At 40.1% G+C, this 26,781-nt stretch overlaps 1 protein-coding gene across 1 annotated transcript in view; it reads right to left on the reverse strand.

The window, feature by feature from the left end:
* Positions 1-24,920, reverse strand: part of MNS1 (meiosis specific nuclear structural 1) — an 89,144-nt gene extending 64,224 nt beyond the window's left edge. The window contains exons 1-2 of the mRNA XM_024568221.4: positions 24,814-24,920; positions 22,087-22,215 (exon numbers count right to left, since the gene is read on the reverse strand). The gene's annotated coding sequence lies outside the window, so the exon portion shown is untranslated. The remainder of the gene's footprint in view (positions 1-22,086; positions 22,216-24,813) is intronic.
* Between the last annotated feature and the right edge of the window lie 1,861 nt (positions 24,921-26,781).

Consider the following 26,781-nt stretch of genomic DNA (forward strand, 5'->3'; position numbering starts at 1 on the left):
TAGCTAAGCTTCATAGAAGGAGAGGGTTGCAGGGAAGGTGAGGAGGGAGAGCAAGAGAAACACTCAGCTTTGCAAAAATAAACAGATAAAACCTGGTCAGCAAAAGTTATATGTCTTGCATCTGATTTTCTCTTTTGATTATTTATCCCAATACGTAAAATTCAAATCGGCCAACTGAAGCAATATCCTTAATTTCTGGTTTTATATAAGTGTAAATACTTACATTTATATTTTACATTATGTAATTCTGGAGATGGTGGAACTTGTACTAGTCAAATTAAATGTTGAGTTTTCTACCTTAACTTTGAACTCTGAATTGAGCATCTCCAGCACTTCCAAAAGCCATCCATTAGACTTTAATTTTTTGTTACCGTAATAATTTCCTAGCCTCCTGGATATCTCCTGCTGCAAATTTTTATGTATTATTTATTTTGCCTAAGCTTAGATAGCAGAAAGGTCATAGTGCAAAGAGAGAAATGTATTCATGGTTGGGATTTAGCTTATATTTATTTTTGGAGCATTTGAGGCAATAGAGGAATCTTAATTGGCATTGTACTTTCTATGTAAATTCAAAGTTAAAACAGTAAGGAGGTATTTTAAATAATTCAGCAGAAACTGCACCAAATGAACAGTTAAATTGCTTTTAAGTTCTCCGGTATAGTAAACCATTAATGGGAACTATGTTGCTTAATCTACAGAAAGTGTTTCCCATTCACCATATGTTACCAGGACTACCATTAAAATAGTAATTTATTATGAGGATGAGTCTTTAAAATACTGTGCTGAGGCCCCAGGTTTTGGAACCACTGGCTAGGTCAGCACTTTGTGATTTTAAGCAGTGATGTGCCACGGGTAAGAAAAAGAGAACGAGGTTCATTAATTCTTAATGTGCCTTAAACACAGAAATACTGTACTTTTCCCCCCACCCCCTGGAGGGGGAAACCACCCTAAAACAAATAGGTTAAATACCCTGCCTGATTGGTTAGTTTTCCTCAAGATTAATAATGTCTCCCTTTCAATGTGAATGGATGTTCCCAACAAGCTGTCATCAGGCCAGGGCTTTGTGATTTGCCAGAGGGAGGGGGTTTTATGGGTTTTATGTGGTGCCTGCTGCAGTCTCCACTCTGACCAATGGAAACAGTTTGCTAGATGTCTAGCTGAAAGTTCAGTGCTCAGCCTGGTAGAAATGAGCACAGGAAACGGAGCTGTCATGCTGGGGTCATGACGGGAGCCTTGGTAGACCACTGCTTGCTCTCTCCTTTTTGTTCTTTAATCCTCACCCGAGGATAAGTTTGTTGATTTTAGAGAGGAAAGGAGAAAGGGTGGTGGGGGGAGAGACATCAATTGTTAGCTTCCCATTCACACCCCAACAGTGGACTGAACCTGCAACCTAGGTATGTGCCCTGACTGGGAATCGAACCCCCAACCTTTTGGTGTTTGGGATGATGCTCCAACCAACTGAGCCACCAGCCAGGGCAGCCCACTATTCTCTTTAGTTCAGCCAGTCTCAGCCCCTCTGAGTTTCTGTGATGCCCTCATTGTACTAGAGACTTGCTGGCCTTAGTATTTGAAGATAGTCCCTAGGCCATACTCCTTGAATGGTGAAAGTGCTTGTCCTGCTCAAGTAAGCTTGTGTGGCTGGAGGGGGGTGTGGGGCTGAATTAGAAGTGGTAAAAGATTACTCTAGAAAGACAGGAAGAAAGACAATCCCACTGTGGAGTGCCTTGGACCCTAGAATTTCGGTCTTTTAGAACCAAGTCTAGGGTTAAGGCCATACGCACACACTTACATTTAGTCCCAGTTGTTGACATATTTGCCAAAGCCATTGCAACTTAGCTTTTTTATTTCCAACCATAACCCATGAAAATAATCTTATAGCGCCTAAAATATTCATGTTATTGCTGCTGCATGTTCATGCTAGCATTTCAGGGCTCGCCTTCAGCTATACCTTACTTAGCATAAAAGAAATCATACTAAAAATAATTGGCATAAAGCCATCAACTTGCTCATTTGCTGTCTTTCACTGTAAGACAATAAAGGAATTAAATGATGTCTCATTTGGCTTCATACATTTGCATACTTAAATATTTGGATACTTTCTGCTGAGTAAATTGGGTCTGATCAGACAAGCTGGTAGTGGGTGAATACCTAAAATTTTCAAATGTATTCATTCTTTCTGTCTGTGGATTACTAGTAATATTTTTATTGATTATTATACTATATCAACACTATATTCGAATGGATGAAGCAGGTTAACAAAGCTGTATGCTACTTGTGAAAAAAGTTATATGCATGCTACATCCATTCCATTTTTCTAGATACATATAAAATAATAATAACCATACACACATATTTTAAAAACCATCATGTCAAATTATATTATGAGTACAAATTAAGTCATATTAACACTTAATGCCCAAAATGCAATGGTCTTGAGCCCTTCCCCTGCTTTTATTCAGTCTTTTACAAAGTCTGCTTCCCAAAAGCGGATTTCTGAGCACTCCAGGGGAGCTCACATGCATTAAAAAATATTAGTCTCAGGCCGAATGACCCTATTAATGTGAAACTACATTTCTACACTTCTGCCAAGTTCGAGCTTTGTTCATGCAAAGCAAGAACAATGAAAAAAAGTGGTTTGGATGTAGTTACTCTTCCTGCCAACCACAGCATAGAGCTTTCTCGTGTTGTCCAGGAAGCAGCAGTTTGAAGGTAATAGCAAAGAACTCTTTCTCTCTGTTTCCCCACCGTACAAGATGTCCCAAATGAAGCAGTTCGGTTCCCACATGAAAGGTACACAATCATTCATGCTCATGTGGACATACACACGTCACCTTTCCCCAGACTATAAGCCATCCACAGGGCCTAAACTGGAGCAATTTAATTCTCCTTCCACTGTGAGAACCTCATTAAGTTCTTTCCTTCATTCTCTACTTCCACTCCTCTAAAAACTGTCAATAGAATACATGTCACCATAAGAAGAGGTTATCAGCATAGAACACTCAAACTGGAAACAGAGGGTTAAAAAAACAAAATCCCTCCCCCATCACCCAGCTCGTGCCCACTTTTGCTTTACTGACACTCACTCAACCCTAGATGAGGAGATTTTTAAGTCCATGTAGCCAATTTTTGTTCAGATTTTTAAAGATTAAATATAAAGAAGGTTTAAGTAACAAAATTAAGAACTCGAGTCTATCTACCCTACCTACCCTCTATGTGAGTATAGACACCCTATCTGTCATGTATTTACCGTCACTAAGACAGAATACACTTCTTTTTCAAGCCCATATGAAACACTTACAAATCAACTATGTAATAGGCATGGCAAAGCCATCATAAATTCCAAAGAATCAAATGATGCAGTATTATCTGACCATGTGAAATAAAATAAGAAATCAGTAAAAAGAAACTTTAAAATATATATGTCTGGAAACTAAAAACTATATGAAAATGCTTTGATCTCTTAAAGAGAAAACTTAAAATTAAATGGTATTAAAAGTGAAAAAAGCCAGTCAGAGAAAGACAAGTACTACATGATTTCACTCATATGTGGAATCTAATGAACGAAATGAACTAAAAAGGAAAATGGGGACAGACTCATAGCGAGCAGGCTGACAGCTGTCAGGAGGCGAAGCTTGGTGGGGAGAGTGGAGGGATTGAGCAAAAACAAGAAAAAACTAAAAATATACAGGTAGAAATTTGTAGGACAAACTAAATCACTACACAGAATGAAATTCATAGATTTAATAAACTTACATTTATCAAAAAACAAGAATTACTTAAAAATGAGTTAAGTTCTTACCTCAGGAGGTTGGAAATTGAACAACAGAAAAAGCCCAAGCAAATATGTAGGGAGGAAATAATAAAGATGAGATGTCAAAATACTGAGCAACAGCAACACCAAAAAAATAGAGATGTTAGTTAAAGCAAGACCTGGATTTTTTTTTTAAATCAATCATATAGACAAGCTTCTGGCAAGAATGATAAAGGGAAAAAGAGAAATTGGAAATAAACAAATTACAGAAAAAATTAGAAATTCAAAATTATACACTCACATATATACAGACCATTATATTTGAAAACCTAGACAAAAGGGATAAATATCTATATAAATATACAAAGGCCAAAAATGAGGCAATAAGAAATCTAAAATGTGAATAGATCAAAACCACTAATGAAACCAGAGAAATAATGAAAGAATTCACATTTCCATAAAAAGAATTAAAATCTTCTATCCCCATGCTGTTACACAAGTAAATCCTCCCAAATAGTTCTAGAACTCTACAATTCTTACCATATGCAAGTCATTCCAGAAAGGAGAAAGAAAGCAAAAGTTTCTCAACTCACTTTATGACGTCAGTAAAGCCTGGATTCCAATACAAAATAATGGTAATAAAAGAAAATTATACCCATCTCATCTATAAAAATGTGTGTGAAATCCTAAAAAAATAAAAATCCTCAATAGCTAACTAAATCTAGCAGTGTTTTAAAATAATGTATAGTAATAAAATTCATCCTAGGAATGAAGAATAATTTTATAACAGAAAACCTGTCTATGTAAATGATCATAGTAATGAACTAAAAAGGAAAAATTACACAATTACTTCATAGAAGCCTAAAAAACATTAGAAAAAAACAACTATTTGTAACATAAAATTGCAAACTCTGAGAGAAGTAGGAATAGAAGGGAAGTTCTCCTTGCCACCTGCAGCAGACATCATACTTACTAGAAAAACTTTAAATGCAGCCGTTTTAAGAAAATCAGGAACAAGGCAAGAAAACAGCGATGATCACTATTGTTCAGCATGATTTTGGAAACTGATGGTGCAATAAAACAGAAAAATAAATAAGCAGTAAAAATATTGAAAGGGAAGAGAATTTATTGCATCACCACTTGCTGATAACAGGATTACCTACACGGAAAAGTCTCAGAATCAACCACCTGTCAGAATGAGAGCTAGTGTTTTCATACACTAACAACAATTAAAGACAAAATGTTATTTAAAAAATGACACCATTCACAATAATAACAATGCCTATATAATATCTAGGAATGAAATATTAAAGCATTCATAAGACAACTATGGAAAAATCTAAAACTTTTCAAGGGTATAAAATAGAATCTAAATAAATGTAGAGATTTTTCATGATAATGGATGAAATGACTTACACGTTTTAAAATCTCAGTTCTCCCCAAATTAAGCTGTAAATGCAAAGGAATTCCAATTTAAATTTCAGCGGCAATTTTTGAGGAGTATGACAAGTATCTCAAAATTTATATAGAAGAATACAAGTCCACAAGTAACATCAATTTGCAAAAGAAGGATGGGATTGGGAGACTTTTACCCTATCAGAAATAGACACCATAGGACACATGGGGAAAAAAGAAATAGATACCATAAAGCACTGTGGTCATGCTGTAGAAATAGGCAGACTGAACCATGGAACAAAATTAAGTCCTCAGAAATAAACCCGTGGATGTACAGGTACCAGATAAATGGAAATGGTGACACTTCATATCAGTGGGAAGAAATGGCTTCTTTAGTGGATGGAGCTGGGGGAGTGTTGGAGGGGGTCAACAAGAGGACATGACTGTCAGTTGACCGAAGATCTGGACCCAGGCAGTCAGAGGCTCCTCACCCCTTTCCTGTCCTTGGAACGTATGAGCTATTTCAAGGACTAAGCCCTGGGAGAATAAGGTGTTGTTCAGACCATCTGGACTGAATACCAGACTAAACCCAGTTAAGGCCTCTATGCGAACTTCTAAGATTCTAGTAGGCAGACGTAGAGATCCACTTATCTTGCAGCCACCCAAGACAAGCCTCTTATGTAAGTTCCCTTGTTTATTGAAACTTCCACCTGCCAGTCTGGAGTGATCGCCCCTTTCTTTGATTTTTTCTTGCCTTCTATGCACGGGGGTCAGTTTGCTAACCAACAGGTAACTTTCTCACTATTTGAAGAAAAATAAATCTAAGCCCCTACCTTACACCATACACAAAAGTGAACTTCAAATAAAAAAAAAAGAATAAAACTGCAGGGTCAAAAGAAAAAAAAAGTAAAAGAGTATATGTGTCCATTTGGAGGTTAGAGAGAATTTCTTAAATGAGACCTAAAAAGTGTATATCATAAGGTGGAGAGAAAATCCTGATGGATTTGACTTTATCAAAATTGAGTAATTCTGTTACATGAAGAACACTACAAATAAAATTAACAGGTGACACCTTGGGAAAATGTTTGCAATTACTAAAAGAGCCAAGTGATTAATATCTAACTATATAAGGAATATTTCTAAATAAAAAAAAGAAAACTCAGCAGAAAAATAGGCAAAGAACATAAATAAGAAATTCACATAAAGGGAAATCTAAACAGTTACCAAATAGTTGAAGAGATTTTCAACCACATTTGCATTCAGAGAAATATATAGAATTCTACTTGACCTACGTAAGTTTGGTAAAAAATTACAGCGTCAGAAAATACCGTATGTTGTTGAAGATGAAGAGACGTGGCACCCTCATGCATTATTAGTGGGAGTGGAAACAGGAGAGTCATCGGCCAGTAATCGGTAAACCAAGGATTCATAAAGCTCATATCTGCAACTCCAGTCTTGATTACATATCCTAAAAAATTCCTACCCAGATCCATACTAGGACATATATGAGGATATTTATTGCTGCATAGTTTGTTCTAGAGGGCTGTGTACCTCTTGTTCAACTTTAGGGGAAAGGATCAGAAAAAAGTGAGTAGATTCTGTGGGATGTTATACAGAGGTAGGAAGCGATTACATATGTACAGAGTCACAAGATAGGTAAAAAAACATAGTGTTGAATAAAAAAATGTCATATCACAATGCCATTTGTGTGAATGAGAAACACACATGTAAAAAAAGCAGAGCATAAGTCACATGGATACATAAACATCTGAGGATATCTGCCAAACTCCTCTGAGGGGATGAATCCACAAATTCATCTCTGCGACTGCCATCTCCTCTGTGCCCTCCTGCCCGGCCATCTTCCCGAAGCCTTTCAACTTTAACCTCATCAAACTTAAACTTGATATTCTGGTGATGCATGACCTGAGGTGCGTCATCACTTAGATTAAGCAGGTATGACTTGAGAGGCTCTGATCTTTCAGTGCAGCTTCCTGTCCTCAATGATCCGCTCAACTGATTGATTTTCTCTCTATTAGAATCAGGCAAGTCCCAGGCTACCCAACCCTCACTGTAGACTTTAGAGATAGTGCCTTGTCAACAGCAACATATTCATGCCCACTATCAGACCAACACATTAGCAATCCCATTACCTGGGCCAGGCATCCAGAGGTACATCTTAATGAGGTTGAAGGAAATGGCAGATAAGAAGGAGAGGTTAGGGAAGGTGTCCCTGGGCCAGGCACAGGCAGCTAGCAGAAGGGCATAGAGCATCAGAAGAAAGAGAGATGGGCTCAGGATGAACCAAGGATGTATTATCCATTTCTCAAATTTATTCCCTGTTTTCCATACTTCTTCCATTCTTACTATGAAGTTCTTACCTGGGCAGCCTTTGTGGGTATAATTTTTCTTCTCTTTTGTCTACTTCTTCATTTTCATAGACAAAGGGTTTCCTCAAAGACATCTTTTTACCTCTGTGCTGGAGTTTTTACATCATGAAACTCGAATCCCACCTCCCGTATCCCCAGTAAACTCTCAAGTAAAGGAACATGTATAAAGGATGCATGGACATGGACGACGGTGTGGGGACTGACTGAGGGAGCGGGGGACGGGGGTTGGACAGGGTAGGGCAGAGCAACAGGGGCAAAATTGGGACAACTGTAATTGAACAACAATAACAAAAAATTTACAAAACTGATTGGGCTGAAGGTCAGTCCCATTACACTCATATAAGCATAGAGAATATCAAAAACATTAGAAACACAGTACAGATGTCTGCAGCTACACTTTGATAAGCCCAGCAGCTGTGGCCATTTGAACTCTCTCATGGGAATTAAGAAACTAAAATCCATAGAACAGTCTCCAGACAATAACGTTGAATCCGCCTCCCCACAGAGAATAGGAATCAGTGGAGTAAGACAGCATCAGTGAGCTTGGTATCGAATCTAATGATTTTCTGGTGTGAATTTGTTGTGGGGAATGTGTTGTAACAATTGGTATTGACCTTTAAACACTTCTGAATCTATTTGTTATTTGAGACCTAATTTAACAATGCATTTCCCAGTATTATTGAGAATGAAGCCAAAAAATTGGCAGGGGGTGGGAGGCACAAGTTTATCTTGCCTGTTGCAAAAGGGACGAATAGAACTAACCCTTAAAACTATTGAATTGCTTATACATATCTGAAACCTACTTTTTCTTGACATGAACTGCAAGGTCTAAATGTCAGTGTGGTCAATTAAAGTGGTATGTTCTGCTGGTGTGTTTATTCCTTGCAAAGAATTATGATTTAAGAAAGGAAAAGGCAAAAAAATTAAAAGAAAGGAAAGACAACTATATGCAATTCTTATCACAAATGGTAATTAAAGTCCAGTAGAAACCAAAGTGTCACTACTTCTGTCTGTTGGAGGTCACCTGTAGGGAGTGAAGAGACACAGTCTAAGGTGGTGGGGGGGATTTACGGAGGCACTGTCCAATTCAGTCAGAGTTCAGTTCAACTCGCTGAAAACCCTTCACAAGAACACCGAGTTTACAAAACAGAGTTGTGACTGTCCACTAGTTCGACTGAATTAAAGGCATTTTAGACTTCTATTGATGACAGCTTTAGCCATCAAAGTCCACTTATTGAACATGTACTAGATACATATAGGCTTTACGCTAGGCAGTTGTGTTTACATTAAATATTATAAAGCTAATTTTAGATATAAGGAACATTAGATTCAGAAAGAGTAAAGAACTAGGCCATGATTTCACAGCAATTGTGGGCAAAGCAGAGGATGGCAATGTGGTTCTGTAAGACCCTAAAGCATAAGCTCTTTCCTCTGCTCCACACACTCTCTTTCAGAAGTGCCTTAGAGCCACCAGCGTGTGTTTTTGACATCCTTGGACAGGAAGCATAAACATTTGAGACTATATTGGATAGTAAACAGCCCAGAGTCATTTGGAGCTTCACCTGCTGTGTTAGGTGAATGATCAATACTGATGTGAATAAAAAAATAGAACAACTATTTATGAGTGAGGCTGCTGTTCTGGTGTGTCTTATACAGCCACCTTATTTTGCTTCTTCTTTCACTTGTAACAAGAGTAGAATTTAGAAAAATTATTAATATGCCTTTCTCATTTGCTTCCCTGAGTACTTCCACTAGAGGCCTCCTATGCATTTACTGGTGGTGGTGGCTCCAAAAGGCAGACAAAGAGAGTGAATGGTGAATACTTAACTTTTGATATTCAAAATATAATTTTGCAGAAAATTGTTAGACCCAAAGCCAGACAATTTTCTCAAGGCAACAATTCCAGAATTTCTTTCTTTCCCCTTGAACATATTAAGAACTCTGAAAGTACCGTCTCAGAGAGTTCTCTCATATTACAGAGAAGATACTCCCTCCACTATTGCAGCTAGGACCAGAAGCTTCCTGTTCCATGGGAAGAGTAAGAATAGGGTAGACAAAGAGTAAAGGTCAGGAGAAAAAAAAATACAGGGTCCAGCAGAAGTAATGCCTACTTGAGTGAGGTTGGTAGGGTAGTAAAATGGGTATAATATTTATAGTTTTAACTTGAACATTTCATCTAAAATATCATATGGTGTGCTTGAGTGTGCTATTATTTTGTTACAGAATTGCATGCTTATGATTTTATAATAAAAGATTTTGTAATAAAAATGAGGCATTATTTGTGTCAGACCCTGTATATTTTTCTGACCATAAGGGATGGTGAGAAGAAGGGAACCAGAGACAGTGGGCCCAGAGTTCCCATGTTTTCTCTTCCTTCTTGGGGCAAAGCTTAAAGACAGGGTGTGTATGGAAAGTCCACCTAAACTGAGGGGAATGCACAAGGCAGAGAGAGGTACAACAGAAAGCGACTGGAGCCTTTGTCCCCATGTGCCCTGGTTCTGAGTTGGGGGACTTGAGGGCTGACCCTGGAATTGGTGAGGTGACCTCACAGCAGAGGCTTGAAGTGAACCCTTCAGGCCAGGGTTGCAGGTGGAACCAGGTGGAGCCTTGAGTGGTAAGGATGCAGAGATGGGGTCTACATGAGTGACAGTGAGGGGAAGGCAAGTCAGCCAAGGAACCTCTAGACCAGGGGTCAGCAAACTGTGGTCCATGGGTCCAATCCAACCTAGTGGTTGGTTTTGTAAATGAAGTACACCCATTCGTTTATATGTTGTCAATGGGTATTGTGACAGAGGCTGTAGGGTCCCCAAAGCCTAAAATATTTACAATCTGGTCATTAATAGAAAATGTTTGCCAACTTCAGCCCTAGACATCATGAAAGGCTATAGGACAAGTTGCAACAAAGCAAGCAAGAGATGGTAGATAAGAGAAACCAGAAGATACCAAAGAAACTCCAGGACCCAGAGTCCTTTCCTTAGTCATCAAGTCACATAATATAAGCCAGTCCCCTCCTTCCATGCACCTGGAGACTATCCTATAAGAAAGCTGGAAAAGAACTAAAGACTGAACTAAGAAATTCAAGAGGCTAAGCATTTTTATCTAGAGAGACTGAATAGTATCTAAAAGGATAGTTCTATTATTTCATTAGATTGGTCTGGATATAGTTTCTTCAACACTAAAGGATTGAGATTTATGAGCAAATCCAGATCAGTCACAAATAAAGACATTATATTTCCTCTGAATATCACGTAATGTGATAGAAGCATTAGAGATCATTTAAACCTGTTTTTTTCTCATTGTACAGATAAGGAAACACTGTTCTGGAAGTTAGGTAGAGGAGACTAGGATCCAAGTCCCCTGATCCAGTCATTCCAAATACCAAATGTTCAGGGGGGGGATTATTAGTGTGTATCCTCAAGGTCTTGGTAGGAAAGAACACAGTCAGTCATCAAAGAAATGAAGAGAGTTTGATAAGGAAACCGTTTAAAAAGGTGTGGCCAGGGTTTAGGTATACCAGCAGGGGGAGTGCAGTATGCCAGGGCTAGCAATAGTGGGAGCTCTTCACGTCCAGGGACTGGGGCAGGGGGAGGAGGTGAGTTTAAGAAACGAAATTCAACAAGAGTGGAGGGATACAGTTAGCTAACTCATAGAAACCCACCAGGGAAAAACCTAAGGAAATAAGTCTCCTGGCTGCACTCTCTCTCTATACTTTTATCTTCTTGCTAGTTTTTTCCATTCACTGAATCCAAGTACACAGAAGCCCTACAGAGAAGTTTGTAAAATTCAGCATCCCAAAATACACAAAAGGGTGAAAAAAGTATCTACAGGAGAAAACAGCGGGGGGGGGGGGGTGCGGGGACGGGGAAGATTACCGTCATACAAAACAGAATCTGAAAATATGTCTGGCATATGCTAGGTGCTCAAATATTTTTGAATGATTGACTTGATGAATGAATGAATGAAATTTACTGCTGCTCAAGACATCCTTATGAACTTTTGCATGATTCGTGTCAAATACAACATCAGGCTGACAGACCATTCATCCCTGAAGGAAAGTTTTAAAGAAAGACATCTCTTCCCCACCACGGCACAAGGAGCGCCCATCGCACCAGGGTCATCAGAGGTGGGCTTTTGCATGTGGGAGTGTATTGGTTTCCTATTGCTACATAACAAACTACCAAAAATTTAGCAGATTAAAACAGCACAAATTTATTAGGTCACAGTGTCTATGGATTAGGAATCCAGGCATGGGAAAACCGGTTTCTTTGCTCAGGATCTCACAGGGATGAAATCAAGGTGCTGGTTAGGGCTGGGGTCCCATCTGGAGTTTGGGGGCTCTTTCAAGCTCATTCTGCTTGTTTCCAGGATTTATTTCCTTGCAGCTGTAGGACTGAGGGTCCTGCGTTGCTGGCTGTTGGCCAGGAGTTGCTCTCAGTAACTAGAGGCTGCCTGCCCTCAGATTTGCCTGTGGGTCACCTTCCATAGGCCCTCTCACAGGTCCAGTCTGTCAGGCCCACCCACATCATCTCCCTTTTGATAAACTAAAAGTCAATTCTTAGTAACCTGGTATGTGATATCCCTGATTTACAGGTTATGCCCATGTTTGAAGGGCAGGGATTTATGGGGGGTGTGCTCCGGGGGCCAGGAGTCTTGAAGGCCACTGCAGAGTTCTGTTTTCCCCAGCGATGCAACTTCTAGTGCTCTTCAAAGTTCCTAGATATTTTTTCAAGGAAACAATCTGTATTTGTATTTGTCATCCTGACCCAGCATCTTTCCATTCTAGAGTGTTTTGTTTTATTTTAACTTGGGATTACAGCCAGGCCATTTGTACTGTCAGGGACGCATGCTGAGGAGACTGGGGTATCGGCACCTGTGCTTGCATTTTCGAGACTTCTGATGAGGGAGGACAGTGATCTGATGCCATTCACAAAAGAGGAAAGAAGAGAGAATGGAGGCTTTAAATTGTGGGAATGTGATTATTCGAAGCATTAACTGCCTCAGATCCTGATCGTATTTCTTTACATACTTAGCCATATGTTCTTGGCTCCAAACTTCACAAACACGATAGCCAGTGTCTACAATCATTTGTAGACAAAGCCATGAAGAATTAAACCAACTATAGGCCATTTACAACCAAACCAAGACAGCATTAGTAGACTGAATGTTTAAACTTAATGCCAAAAATAAAAGCATTTTTATGCTTTCCTGATAATGTCTGTGAGAGAAAAGCATTTATACAAATCGCCACAATTAGACATTTTTAAAGATTGTTTTTTAACTTAAAAATGAAGCTCTGGCTGGTGTGGCTCAGTGGTTCAGTGCCGAACTATAAACCAAAGGGTAGCTGGTTGATTCCCAGTCTAGGACACGTGCCTGGGTTGAGGGCCAGGTCCCCAGTAGGGGGTACATGAGAGGCAACCACACATTGGTGCTTCTCTCTCTCTCTTTCTCCCTCCCTTCCCCTCTGTCTAAAAATAAATAAACAAAATATTTTTAAAAATAAGGAAAATTTCCTACTGGTAAGTCCTCAGAGGAATTCAACTCCAGAAATTTACCTTCTTTGTATCTTAAAAATCAACATAGGTTTTGAGCAAGGTGAGATCATATTTGATCGTACACTTCTTAAAACTTTAAGGAGGAATGTATCAGACAAGTTATTTTCCATAAAAGCTTTCACTCATATTCTCTTTGGATTTTGTTTGGATTTTATGAGAAGAGATTATGAATTTCAGTGTCCACTTAAGGTTTTCCTCTATGATCTTTGCTATGGTACTGAGGCCAGGGAGGGAAGCGGGGGGAAGGGGTCGGGCTGGGGGATGGTTTGGGTAATAGTGTCCCCACTGAAGCTATCGTCTGGCATGGACTGACTTTGTTACTGCCATGATCACACTGGGAGAAAAGTCCCTTAATGGATGCAGTTTGATCAGGGTAAGATGAGGCAAGAAGGAGAAATTGCTGATTGCTCTATAAACACCCTGTTCCCCTCCACTCTCCTAATCTTTCACTGGCCCCTTCCCTTCAATGTCAAGCACAGAAACTGCAGCAGAGAGAAGAAAGGAGAGCAGGGAAAAGAGAGGGAAGTACTGCAGGGAGTGCTATGGGAATCACTCCAGAGTGGTTTTTACCTCCCCATAAATGGGATTTAAAAAAAAATCTTCAAACACATAACTGGAAAGTATTCCACCAGTTTCCAGTTCTTCTCACATTCTAAATTCAATCAAGTGACCCGGCTAAGTCAGGGAGTTGCCCTCAGCACAACACGCTACTATTGGCCTCTGGGTTAGCCAATACATTCGGGGAGATATATGCCACAAAGGCCGAAGACTTTTCAGAGAGAAATTGAGGGAACTCTCCCCTTACAATCTAGACAAACAATAGCTTCCCTGAAGGCCCCACTGAGTTCACTTCCCTGAGTTCACTTTCTCTTGCACCTCACTGGGCAGAACTGGATCACATGGCTACCCCTAGCTACAAGAAAGTGATTTTTTTCAAACTGTCACATGGCTGCCCCAAATCAAAATAGGATTCTATTAATATAAGACAGAGATCAGCAAACCTTTCTGTTAAGGGCCATATAGTAAGTATTTTAGGCTTTGTGGGCCAGAAGGCATCTGTTGCAACTGCTCGGTTCTGCCCTCATAGCATGAAAGCAGCCACAAGCAATGAATACAGGCTGAGGCCACGTTCCAGTAACACGTTATGTACAAAAACAGGCAGCAGGCTGGATTTAGCTTGCAGACCGTAGTTTACCCACTCTTGATGCAGGAAAAAGACATTAGGCAAGCAACTATCAGGGTCTCTCATCCCACCTGTCTGGTTTCGTGTGTGGGGGTTTTTAAAGAAAATGTAAAATTTATTTCGGCTCTACATAACAGATGTCTTTTCTAATATAAAACAAGCATTTCATTGCCATATGCAGCCACAAAGCAGGTCTGCACGCCGCAGATGCCATGCCGCACTCGGGGTGCATTGCACTGAGCCTACTGCGGCAGTCACCCACGAACACGACATTCTCGTTCACAGATAAAAAGCACAATATGTAGGTTTACTTTTCAAGGTAGCATATTGCTATATACACATTCCTGTGTTTTGGCAATTTTATGCAAAACATGTAACCAATGTAGCTTATATACCTGTAGCCAGTGTTAGTTCAGCGGGAACACGATTTAGGTCATTTGCAAAGTGCCCGGTAATGACTTCAACCTACCTTCTAGTAGAACCTGGAGTGCAGATTCTTCATCCTCTCATTATAATACTAACTGTATACAGAGATAGTACAGAATTACGTAACCATAGGCTTCTAGTATCAACATGACTAAAGTTCCACAAAGTAGAAACGCAGCCCTTTGGACACCATTATCACCACTGCCACAGGAGCGGCGCCTGGGCCTGCCGCACTGATACTTCCCACCAAGCCACCAGAGCCAACAGTGCCAGACATTCAAAACAAATCCAAACCAACGAAATGCCTGGTTGTTATCCTCCAGTTATCTTAGCAACAAGAAAAATCATTGTCAAAAATGGCTTTAACTGTACAAAAAAGGAATGATGGGAAAGTGCCAAAACTTTGGTGTATTCTTCTGCGTAGTATCCCATCGTGTAAAATTGTGGTACATTTACACAATGGAATGCTACACAGCAGAAAGAAAGGAGCTCCTACCCTTTGTGACAACATGGATGGAACTGGAGAGCATTATGCTAAGTGAAATAAGCCAGGCGGTGAAATACAAATACCACATGACCTCACCTATAAGTGGAACCTAATGAACAAAACAAACAAATGAGTGAAATAGAAGCAGAGGCATGGAAACAAGGAACAGACTGGCAGCAACGGGGGCGGGGGAGGGACGAGGGGGATAATGGGGGAAAGAAGAGGAAGGGTCTAGTCTAGGAACATGTATAAAGGACCCATGGACATGGACAACAGGGTGGGGATTGACCGTGGGAGGTAGGGGTGGGCGGGGCAGGGGAGAGAGAGCAACATGGGAAAAACTGGGACAACTGTAATAAAACAACAACAAAATTTTTTTACAAAACCTCCTATAAGCAGGACATTGTACTAGAAATATGAAAGTAAATAGCAAAAAAAAAAAAGCAGTCACTGCCTTCAGCAATCTATTTGAGGTGCCTAACCATGAAAAAGAACTTAGGATAACTTATAAAACATCACACAGTAGTTTTTTGACATTTATAAGGGTTGCCCATCATCTCTCAAAAATATTTAATTAATATTTAATATTCAAAATTAATATTTTAAAAATACTTTCTAGCACATACATTTCTCTGTAAAATGAAATAAAGTAGAACTGAAATTTAAAAAAAAAGAAAATGAGAATATCTCATTAAGACAACCTAAATGATACTTGGTGTTAAAAAAGAATCCAAGTGCAGCAATTGTATTTTGATGCTGCCACACACAGCACATGGCGTGGGTTGCCGCGGTTACTAAGGCATAGCAAAGGCGTCCATACCAATGCACCAAAGGTTACAGTCTCACCTGTGTGCTTTTAAGAATCACTCCCCACTCCTCTTTCCTATCCTGAATTCCAGTTCTTGAACATACCAAGAGAATAGGGAGCAGCACACATGGCATTCACATTTGGGAGCGGCCTGGCTTCGGGATTGTCACAAGACTTGGTGGCTAATCCTCTCCGGACATAGGTGTGTGTGCTTCTATGCAAAGTAGAACACAGTTACTCTGCAATCTTAGCTGTGCTGTTCACTCAAGTGCAAGAGGGCCCCACAGAGCCAGCGTCTAGAAGTTACAAGCAAAAGTGAAGAAGTGGCTGTCACAAGATGATGAATGGCTGCCCTTGGAAGTTTTGATTTGGATTCTAAGTGACAAAACCAGACCAACCAAGGAAACTTGGTAATTTTCTCTGCTGCAGAGCAGCCACCTGGCGAATATCACATTGCAACCACCAACCCTTGGCAGAGGTTGGAACAGCAGCTATAATTATAAAGAGCAGGGAGGAGACTTTAAAAATCTCTTCTGAGTGGCAAAAATTCTGAAAATCAAGATAATTACAACACTAGCTCATCCTGATTTGCTTGGCTATTTATAGAGGAGGAGAAGCTGATGCACTGAGAGCTTTTTCTTTTTTTCTTCTTTTCTATTTGCATTAAATCCTGTGTGGCTCCTCTTTGAAATGTGTGCATATGCTGAGTCCATGTGAGATGCCACCACTGGCACTTGTCATAAGAATTAAATCCCTCTCAAGCTTGTTTACAGCTCAGCACTTGTCATACGGCTCCCTTGAGCTTCATGGCTGGTTGGGTTCTTTTTTTCCCCAGCTCTGCGGAAGATTTAATTTCTTTTTTGTTTATGTGTGTACTTACCCTTGCAGGTGCAGGAAAGAAAAAAATTGTTGGGCCCAGATGTTTTGAAGCTGCAGTAGCATACATACAACTCAGATTAAATGGAAAAATTGCATAAGATAAGGCAGGCACTTAAAGTACATTATCCTATAGGGTATTTAATAAACCTATCATGTTTTCTTGACAATAAGACTCTTGAATATAACTTTAGGACTAGAGGAATATTTTAACACACCATCGGCTCAATTCATTTATTCATGATTTTTACAACGAGATTTGTCATTTTCGAGTGGGGCAAATTACATTAACTCCATTTTCAACTTAGAAAATATCTTCCCAGAACAGAACAGTCTGGGAATTGGGTAGAAATATAGCCTATCAAGCTGTCTCAGTTCATTACTGAATTAGTTAGACCTCAGGGATCTGAGGCCAGATTTCACCTCAGTTTTGGAACACAGCGAACATAAGCCAAGCACAAACAACCCTCTTGCTGGTCATTGAGCCCTGTACTGATATGCAAAAGACCCGCCCAAGGTACAGATGGATAATGCTTTTGTGGCCCCTCAGTTTGGATTTTCCTTTACCCAAGGCGATGGGGTAACCTGCTTTGCAATAGCAACTCTCAAACGGGGGGGAGGAGTTCAGCTCAGGAGAAGAGATAATGCTCGAAATTCTCCCGACTCCACTGCACCAGCCTCCAGCAATCGTTTCCCACGACTGCACGGAGGTAGCTCATCATCTTTGGCAAGGAGCAGTTTTAAATATTCCCTTGCAGCTACAGCCTAGATCATGATGCTTGCAGTGAGGGCTGCACAATATACCCACCCTGCTATGTGACATCTCTGTCCCCTTGAGGGCCCTGGGAGTGTGTCACTCTTTTTCCTGGGAGGTGTGGAGCAGTTCCCCACTGACCTGTTTACAATGTTGGTTTTTAAAAGAAAGTTTCCATTTCCCTTGGCTCATGAAGCTTAAGACCCTCAGTAGAATCAGGAAAAGAGGAAATGGAGGCCTCCGTCTCTTTGTAGGGCGGAAAGAGGTTGTGCAATTAGCCACTCAGAAAAAGACAAATACCATATGATCTCACTTATATGTTGAATCTAATGGACAAAATAAACTGATGAACAAAATAGAAACAGAGGCACGGATACATGAAACAGACTGACAGTTGTCAGGGCCAGAGGGGAGAGGGGAGCACTGGATGAAAGAAGGTGAAGGGATTAGCTAAAGAACATATATGCATGACCCATAGACACAGACAACAGTGCAGTGACGGCTACATTGTGGGGAAGGGTTGGGAGTGGGGGGCTGGGTGGAGGCAGGCAAAGGGAAGGAAAATGGGGGTATCTTTAATTGTGTCAACAATAAAAATAAAGTTAAGAGAGAGAGAGAGAGAAGCTCTTACATTTTAATTTGAGTGTCTTACTCCCTAGCTGGCAAAGCCTTTTATAGTCAGTTCTTGGCCCAGCATTCTGCATCTGCAAGATCAGAGCTTATTAGCATCATTTCTTTCTCCTGCCTCCCAATGCTTCCACCAGAGACTGTAAAAGGCTTAGGCTACACACATTCAAGGCAAATGGCTCTTCCTTAACTACCACAATGCAGGGTTTTGTTTGCACTGAAAGGCTTCCATTCCCCTAGCCATACTGATGATATTAAACACTCCCTGCAACCCAATATCTTCCAGAACCTCCACATAGAACATCGTGAATATACAATATTAGAAATTTATGCCTCCTATAATGGGTTGTACATGAAAGACAGAATAGTAAGGTCCAGGAAGCATCCTTAGTTTCACAGAATATGATGTATCTGCTTATAGGTCATTGATCAGTTCTGGCAACAAAACCATCATATAACTTATAACCTTGTCAGTTTGTCTTTTCTCTCTTTAATTGTTCAACGCATCAATTAAATGATTAAAAAATAAAATGATTTTACTAGTGTAAATAATTTACTACAGCTTTAACAGGTAGTAATTATAAATATTTTAACGTGTGAATCTATTACATTGAAGCTCTAATCAAACACAGCTGCCCACCTCCAGACTACAGGCGATAGGACCACAACTACCCCAGCCAGTAAGGTGGTGGGGTCGGGGGGGCCCCGCTCCTCACTCTCAATGAAGTGTGATGACTTCAGCAGCCTCAAAATGACCTACTCCCCTCCTCCCCTAAAGTCTTCACAAATACATACACAAGCACACATCCCGTACTTGCCAAATCCAAAAATTACTTTGTATAAAACCTTGAACATAAGTTTTGAATGTGTCAGATTCATTTGAACCTGGAGCAAAGCCATGAAGAAGGTCTCTGTTTGATTAGCAAAAGAAAAGAAGTGAGAAAGAAATCTGGAGACAGGTTATTCTTGGGAAGAATGGAGGAGAAGCAGAAAGGAGACAGAAGCGGAAGTGGCCATCATCACGAAGTCAAGAGATAACAAACGCTGGTGAGACAATAGGGAAAAGGGGACCCTTGTGCAGTTGGCGGAGTTTAACCTGGTGCGGCCACTATGGAAAACAGTATAAAGGTTCCTTAAAAAAGTTAAAAATAGAACTACCCTATGAGCCAGCAATTTTGCCGGTGGGACTACATCCAAAAGAAATAAAAACATTACGTCAAGAGACATTGGCACCCCCACAATAACAGTGACGTTATTCACAGTAGCCACGACGTGGCGACAACCTGTGCCCATCCATTTGCGACGATGTGGATGGACCTTGAGGGCATCATGCTGAGGGAAGTAAGTCAGACAGAGACGAATACCGTATGATCTCACATAAATGTGGAATGTGAAACAAAACCACCACCACAACAAAAAATAACCGCACCAAACTCATAGAAAAAGAGATTTGTGGTTACTAGAGGTGGATATGGGAGAAGGGAGAACTGAAGAAAGGTGGTCAAAAGGTACAAACTTCCAGGTATAAGCACTAGGGAGGCAATGCACAGTGTGGGGACTATAGCTAACCTACTGTATGATATACAGGAAAGTTGTTAAGAGAGTAAATCCTATGAATTCTCATTACAAGGAGAAAAGTTTTTTCTTTTTGTTGTATCTGTAGATGAGAGATGTTAACTAAATCAATCATGGTAATCATTTCACAGTATATGTAAATCAAACCATCTTAACTTTGTTAATATTTCCCAGCAAAGCTGGGGAAAAGCGGAGGGCATCCTGCACTTCACCTGCCTCAAAATGTTGGCTGGGAAATGACGGGACTCATAGGAAGCCAAGCTTAGCGTTACCTACAGGCAACTCCATTAGGTCTGAACCCACAAGTTCCGAGAGGCTACAGCTTTGGATGCAGTTATTTGTTTACTCTTTTCTACAGAGCAGCCCCAACCTACTCTTCCAGTTTATCCCCTGCCACTCACATCTTTACCTAAACCTAGTCACCTGTCTTGAACATTTCATGCCATTCTGTGCCTTCATACATCAGCTCAAGCTGTGTGCTCTCTTTGGGAAGCTCTTTCCCACCCTTTTGCATTTGAAAACTTCTCATCTTTTAGAACCAAGCTCAGAGGTGTTGTCCACTTTGACATCTTTGTCCGGTAGGTCAGTCGGGTCCTGCACTGTGTTTCCAGTGTACAGCTCACACATTTATTGCCTTGTATCAGGGTTGTTTGAGTGCTGCCCTCTGTCAAGATTGAATTCCCAGAGAGCAGTGCTGGCGTTTGGTCATCTATGTATCCTCAATGTTTAGTCCACAGTAGGCACCCCAAATATGTTTAATGAAGGAATGGATGGACGGTGCACTGCAATTTTTTAAAGATATTATTTCTTTATTTCTAGAGAAAGGAGAAGGGAGGGAGAAAGACAGGGAGAGAAACATTGATGTAAGAGAGAAACATTGATTGGTTGCCTCTTGAACATGCCCCGGCCAGGGACCAAACCCACAGTCCAGGCCTGTGTCCTGACCAGGAATTGAATTGGCAACCTTCCACTTTGTGGGATGATGCCCAACAAAACCACACCAGTCAGGGAGCTTTGCAATTTTTAAGAGAAGAAGAAAAGAGCTTGAGGAATTAGCAAGCAAGAAAGGTCCAGGTGCTAATCAAAACTCCAGTCACTTTCTTACAGAATCTCATCTTTCACTTCCAAACATTTGACTCTCAACACTTCCACCCTTTCCAAATCAGAGCTGTAACTCAGGCAAGTATCAAGGCTTAGAAAAACCATAGGAAAAATCTTGGGATCCTGGTAATTTGAAGATGAATTTAAACTTCACTGAAGTATCAACGTCCTTGCTTATGTTATTTCCTTATGTATTCAATAGAGCACTTACCTCTCAAAACTTGGCTGTGGCTTGCTCTTACATTTTCTTCACACTTGCTTCCACACCTGTTAACCACAACACTGGGGCTGCCTGTCACAGCTTTATCTTGCTCTCTGACTGTTGCTACGACGGTATAACCGTGGCTCTGCAGCTGCTACGTTGGCAGCCATTCCAGGGACTAGGGCTGTCTCTGGCCCTGGGGTGCTTTAACAGCCACACAGGTTCTTGTTGCAAGAGATGCCTCCCTCCCTCTTCTGGGTCCTATAGACCTTTTTTCATCCTGCCCTTGTAACACACATTGTCACTTTAGAGTAGTCAGCTTCTGTGTATTGAGCACCCTCACTGGGCTGCAAATTCTGTGGGAGAGAGACCACGACCTGCTTATGACTGTTTCATACTGACCAGGGCCTGGCATTGGAAAGCAAAATGCAGAGTGAAGAATGAATGAAAATGTTCTCATTAAAATTCTTTGTTGGAACTTGAATTAAGTCACTGATCATTCCTGTTAGTTATTATTGACCCCCAATGATACTTCTGATGTATGTAATTGCTTGCTTTTTTTCCTTTTGCTATAATACAAAAATAGGAAATCAAAATCTAGGCATGCTATAAACCTGCTAAACGCTTCCTCTCTGAGAGCTATCTTTGTACATCTCTAAATCACATTTAATAATTTGATTTCCTCAGCATTTCAGGCCAGTTGGACATGGTGTGCCCTGTTTATACGGCTCAGTGTGTCTAATTGGTGCCACAGGCATAATGGCCTGGCATTTTAAAAATACTACTTGCCATGTTTTTATATGAAGAATGGAGTGTTTCTACTCTTGGATCTTAAGACATAAGTGTATCTCTGGAATCTTTGGGAAATTAAGAAATATACTGAAACTTTATAACATCTTTTACCAATAACAATGCCAAACAGATGGCTCTTCCCACTTGAATGAGCTATCTTGACTCACCTAAACTGAATTCTTCACTCCCAAGCGAGGAAGCACTTTTGGGCACGGTGTTGAGGGCCTGGGCTCAGAGCTGACTGAAGCTGGCTGGGCAGCCTGGCCACACGTGATCAAACTCCTTTCTCTTCACGTCTGTAAAACAGGGTGATGATGTTGACTACACAAGGTTCTTGTGAACTTAAAAGAGAACACTGCATGCATACGTCGTAGCCAAATGTTGTGAAGCAGCACTTCCTCTGTTGATGTCAGTACACCTCTCTTCCCGACTAGCTAGTCTCCACAGTATTGCTCTTCCCGACAGGGTGCACTGCCGTGCCAGTAAGCAGATACGACGTCCACACATAGGGAAGTCCGGAGCTGTGTGCTTCCTACGGTGATACAGTTCAGGCAAAGGGTAAAAAACAATTTCACAATATTTTGATATTTTTCACTGCACAGATTTTTCCTCTAAACCTCAGTTTTGGGGATTGCTGATCTTCCTACTTCACCCACATTCCTTTTCAGCTCTGCCTGAGCAAACACTCCTGTTCTCAGACTTTAATGCTCTTGTTGATAAGGGTATTCCCCCAACTTCTCTACTGGGTCATTTTGTTTAATTCTTCGCTGGACCTTTAGTTACCCTAAGAACACACCTTAGCTCATCACAACCATTCTCATTCACCACCATTTTAACCTCCTTAGATTCCTGTGGAAAATCCCAGGGATTTTCTTCCACAGGGATAACAGATGACCACAGTCAAAGACACGTTTACAGCCAAAGAACACCCCTGCCTCTGGAAGTCATTCTTCATCTTCCTTATGAAGGTGAAACTAGTGCAGACTGCACACTTACGTTTTGTTACACCTACTACTTCCACCTTTAACTAACTAGTTTCCTTTCAATTAACAATAAGCTGGGATAAAGAAGATTTTAGTATTAGAATGTTAGTTTTTCTCTTAAAATCTTTTATTGTCTGGCTGCTGTGGCTCAGTGAATTGAGCACCAGACTGCACACCAAATGGTTTGATTCCCAGTCAGGGCACAAGCCTGGGTTGCAGGCCAGGTCCCCAGTAGGGGGCGCATGAGAGGCAACCACACATTGAGCTTTCTCTCCCTATCTTTCTCCCTCCCTTCCCCTCTCTCTAAAAATAAATTAATAAAATCTTTAAAAATAAAGTCCGGTAAAGAGACGTGATCAAAATTTTTTTAAAAGATGTCAATAATTAAAAAAAAATTTATTGTCAAAATGCACAAACCAGACCTACCCACCGCCAACTATTTTGTATATCTCTCATACACATCTGTGTATCTTTATGCTACAAAATCACCATATAAATTTGTTTTATAATATTTTTTGTTTTAAAAAGAAATTTTCATTTATATAGGACTTTAATTTCTTTCAACAATGTTTTGTAGTTTTCTGTGTACAGGTCTTGCCCTTTTATTAACTTTATTTCTAAGATTTTTATTCCTTCGCATGCAATTGTGAATGGTGTTCTCTACGTTATTGGATTGCTATCTTGTTCTTACAGCATGTGGCTTTACTTCTTAGTTCTGGTATTTTATTTTGTCTTGTTTTGTTTTTACTAAATTCCTTAGAGTTCTTCCAGGGTGGATGGGAAGGAGACTCAAGTTTCTCCCTGGAAAAAAAATCCCTCCTTATCCCAACAGCAGCCATAACTGCTCCAGTATCATCTTTTAGATATGTTGAAGTTTAGCTTAAAGAACCATTTGAATATAAATAATCTATTGCTCTCCTTTCATTTTTCAGAGGAGGAAACTAACTAACCTCAGAATCACTAAGTAAATTTGATGTGTAGTTTAAAATGAAGTGAAAAATTACAAAGGCAAAATAAGGTATGACATGGATATACAAAAGAACTAAGTGAATCAGTAAAATTGCAGCCAGGCTTGCTCCTAATGAAACATTTTATTCTCTCACTATAAATATTAATTCATGGCAGATCCAACCCTTCAGCTTTATGCAAATTTCATAGAAGAAATATATGTAGATTTGTCATTTTTCTTATCTCAAATTGAAGCTGCATTTGAAAAGGTTAAAAGGCTGCATAATTACACTGTTATTAAATGTCACATGAACTGATATTGTGCAGGTTAGGCCAAGTGGCTCTGTAACTTGAGTGTTAATTATTTGCAAACTGGTGTATGGGGGCCCCCAAGGATATTACTGCTGCAGTGCCGGCCCTTCTTCGGCTTCACCGCTGTTGGTGTCAGCAAGGCCAGCGCATGTCTCTGTTGTTTCATAGAGGGTACGGTGGAATTTTTGCAATATTCTTGCTTTTCATGTGTAATTGTTTCTACTTTTGGATTTTTACCTCATGTAACATTTTAATAATCTTTTCCATTCAGAGCTCACTTAAACTGTACGAAAGCCAACTTGTTATTAACTCTTTTTGACAGAGAGAAATTAATGAGAGATGAATGCAAGTGGAGAAAGGAAGCCACCAGGATTTTCAATTATTAATAGAAGTAGGAGTTTGACCGGAGACTTTTTGATACAAGATACAGGTATTGAAAGGTCTTGTTTCAAGTGGCATGTGAAAAAGGACATTAAAATGCTCTGAAAATTCCAAGTAAAATGGTGGAAATAAGGAAAGAGAATATCATGTCCATATTTTTAAAAATATTTGGAAAAGTCTTCCACCTAACCATGGAAGGAAAGCTAATCAAAGTTGTTACCCAGTAATTGCAAACTACTGAATTTTTGTCATTTACTTAACTATACTTACATAGTGTAGGCATTAAGTGTCTTCAGCTATTTGTAAAGTACAGCGTGAAGGTTGCTGTTTCTGAATCTGCCTTTTCGCTGTTACATCAGGAGGGCATCGGGGAGTACCTGAAGAGGAGAAATTGGGCCATTGCTACACAGGTAAGATCCTAGAAATTTTAACACAGCCTGAGTATTTTCAGTTAGAAACAGCTTTATAACTGGGGATTTGTGTGACTGGCAATATATGTATAGAACTATAACCCTCCATTGTATGTTAAAATAGAAAACTTATGCTGAAGACTCAAAGAAATTTTGATAAACATATTCACACAGAGAATCACCACATATCATAAATTATATATGTAGTGCATGAAGAATATAGATATAACTAACATACTTTAAACTGATTGCAAAAAATATTTTCTCCAGTCATTTCAGAATTTGGAAACACTTTGGTAGCATTTGGTGGCCTAGGGACCATTTAACGTCTATTGAGATTGGGGCATCCACGCCTTTCTTTCCTTCTGATCCATTTCCCCACAGCAAGAAAAAATATAAGAGGTGGTTCCCTTGACCCTAAAGCTATGTTCAAGTTATTTTATGACAGTGGTGTTTTTTTCTTATTAATACGCATTTTAACAAGTATGTACTGTCTTGCTGTACCTCCTGGGTGTGTGGGGGGGGGAGGACCGCTGCCAAGCATCACACATTCAAAATGCTGCCGCCTCTGCAAGGCAGCACCTGCACATCAGGGCGAGCAAGTGTCTGCATCTGGCGGTCAAGTCTGGGCTCTGTCCCTTCTAAACATGTGAACTTGGGCAATTTACTTGATCTCCTCTAAACTCAGTCATTCTTCTGTACCTTTGAAGCATTCAAATTGCAAACATCACTGAAGATTGAGCTGTTGACAATGTTCTAAGGCTTACACTGTACATCTCAGGATTCAAAAGAAGGAGAGGACTACCTTTCTCTTTCCAGCTTGGGCACTTATTGGACAGACTCAGGTCATATGTCTTCCTACCGACAAATCAGTCACTGCTCAGAGGAATGCAGGATAGTAACAGAATACTCGCCAGTGAAGGTGGACACCATGAATGGCCACACTATCCAGGCTGTGAATTCCCCTCCTTCTTATGAATTCTCCAAAGGAAGGGGGATGATGGTACCAGATGACAAAGGATGGGGAAGTGTCCTTGATTAAATAAAAGTTACTACAATCCAATAATCTAATCATGTCCTTTGCTGGGATACTACTATTCCTGAGACTATATCCCCAAAAAGTAGAAATAGGAGTAGGGGAGGGTCTATGTGATCGCTGTGCCAAAATGTCATAGCTGTGTACATTTCAAAGACAAAACAAAACAAAACAAAACAAAACCCATCCTGGAAATGGCCCAAATGTTCAAATGCTGAGGAATGGTAAAGGTGCTTTGGTGTATTGTGGTGATAAACCATAACACCCAGTTAAATTTATTAAAGATTGAGACCAACAGTTAGTGGGAATACAGGATGGATAAGATGTGGTCCCTCCCTACCTTTCAGCAGTCACTAGGTGGTATTAGTGGTAACAGGAATGAGCATTTGTGAGCGCTTACCTGTCGACAGGCAGTGAGTGAGTGCTGCACTACTACAGATTCAACCCTCTGAACAATGTTTTGAGAGAGGCGCTTTTGTGGCATCCATTTCATCGATGATGAGAACTGATTTTAATTTCCCTCATGTCACACAGCTAATAAGTGATGAAAAAGGGACTCCATCCAAGGCTTCCACTTCCGAAGCTCATAGTGTAATAGAGGTTTAAAACAAAACTGTAGGAACACAGAGTGACTATTTTTACAGTGTTATTGAATTACAACTTGACATGCAATAAGCTGTGCACATTTAAAGCACACAGTCTGATAAGCACTGAATTGCAACTGTGAAGTCATCTGATCTCTTTTCTTGGACTACAGATTAATGTGAATTTCTAGAATTTTATTTGTGTTTA

Source organism: Desmodus rotundus, chromosome 7 (genome assembly GCF_022682495.2).
Source record: "Desmodus rotundus isolate HL8 chromosome 7, HLdesRot8A.1, whole genome shotgun sequence".
In the NCBI taxonomy this organism is placed as follows: domain Eukaryota; kingdom Metazoa; phylum Chordata; class Mammalia; order Chiroptera; family Phyllostomidae; genus Desmodus; species Desmodus rotundus.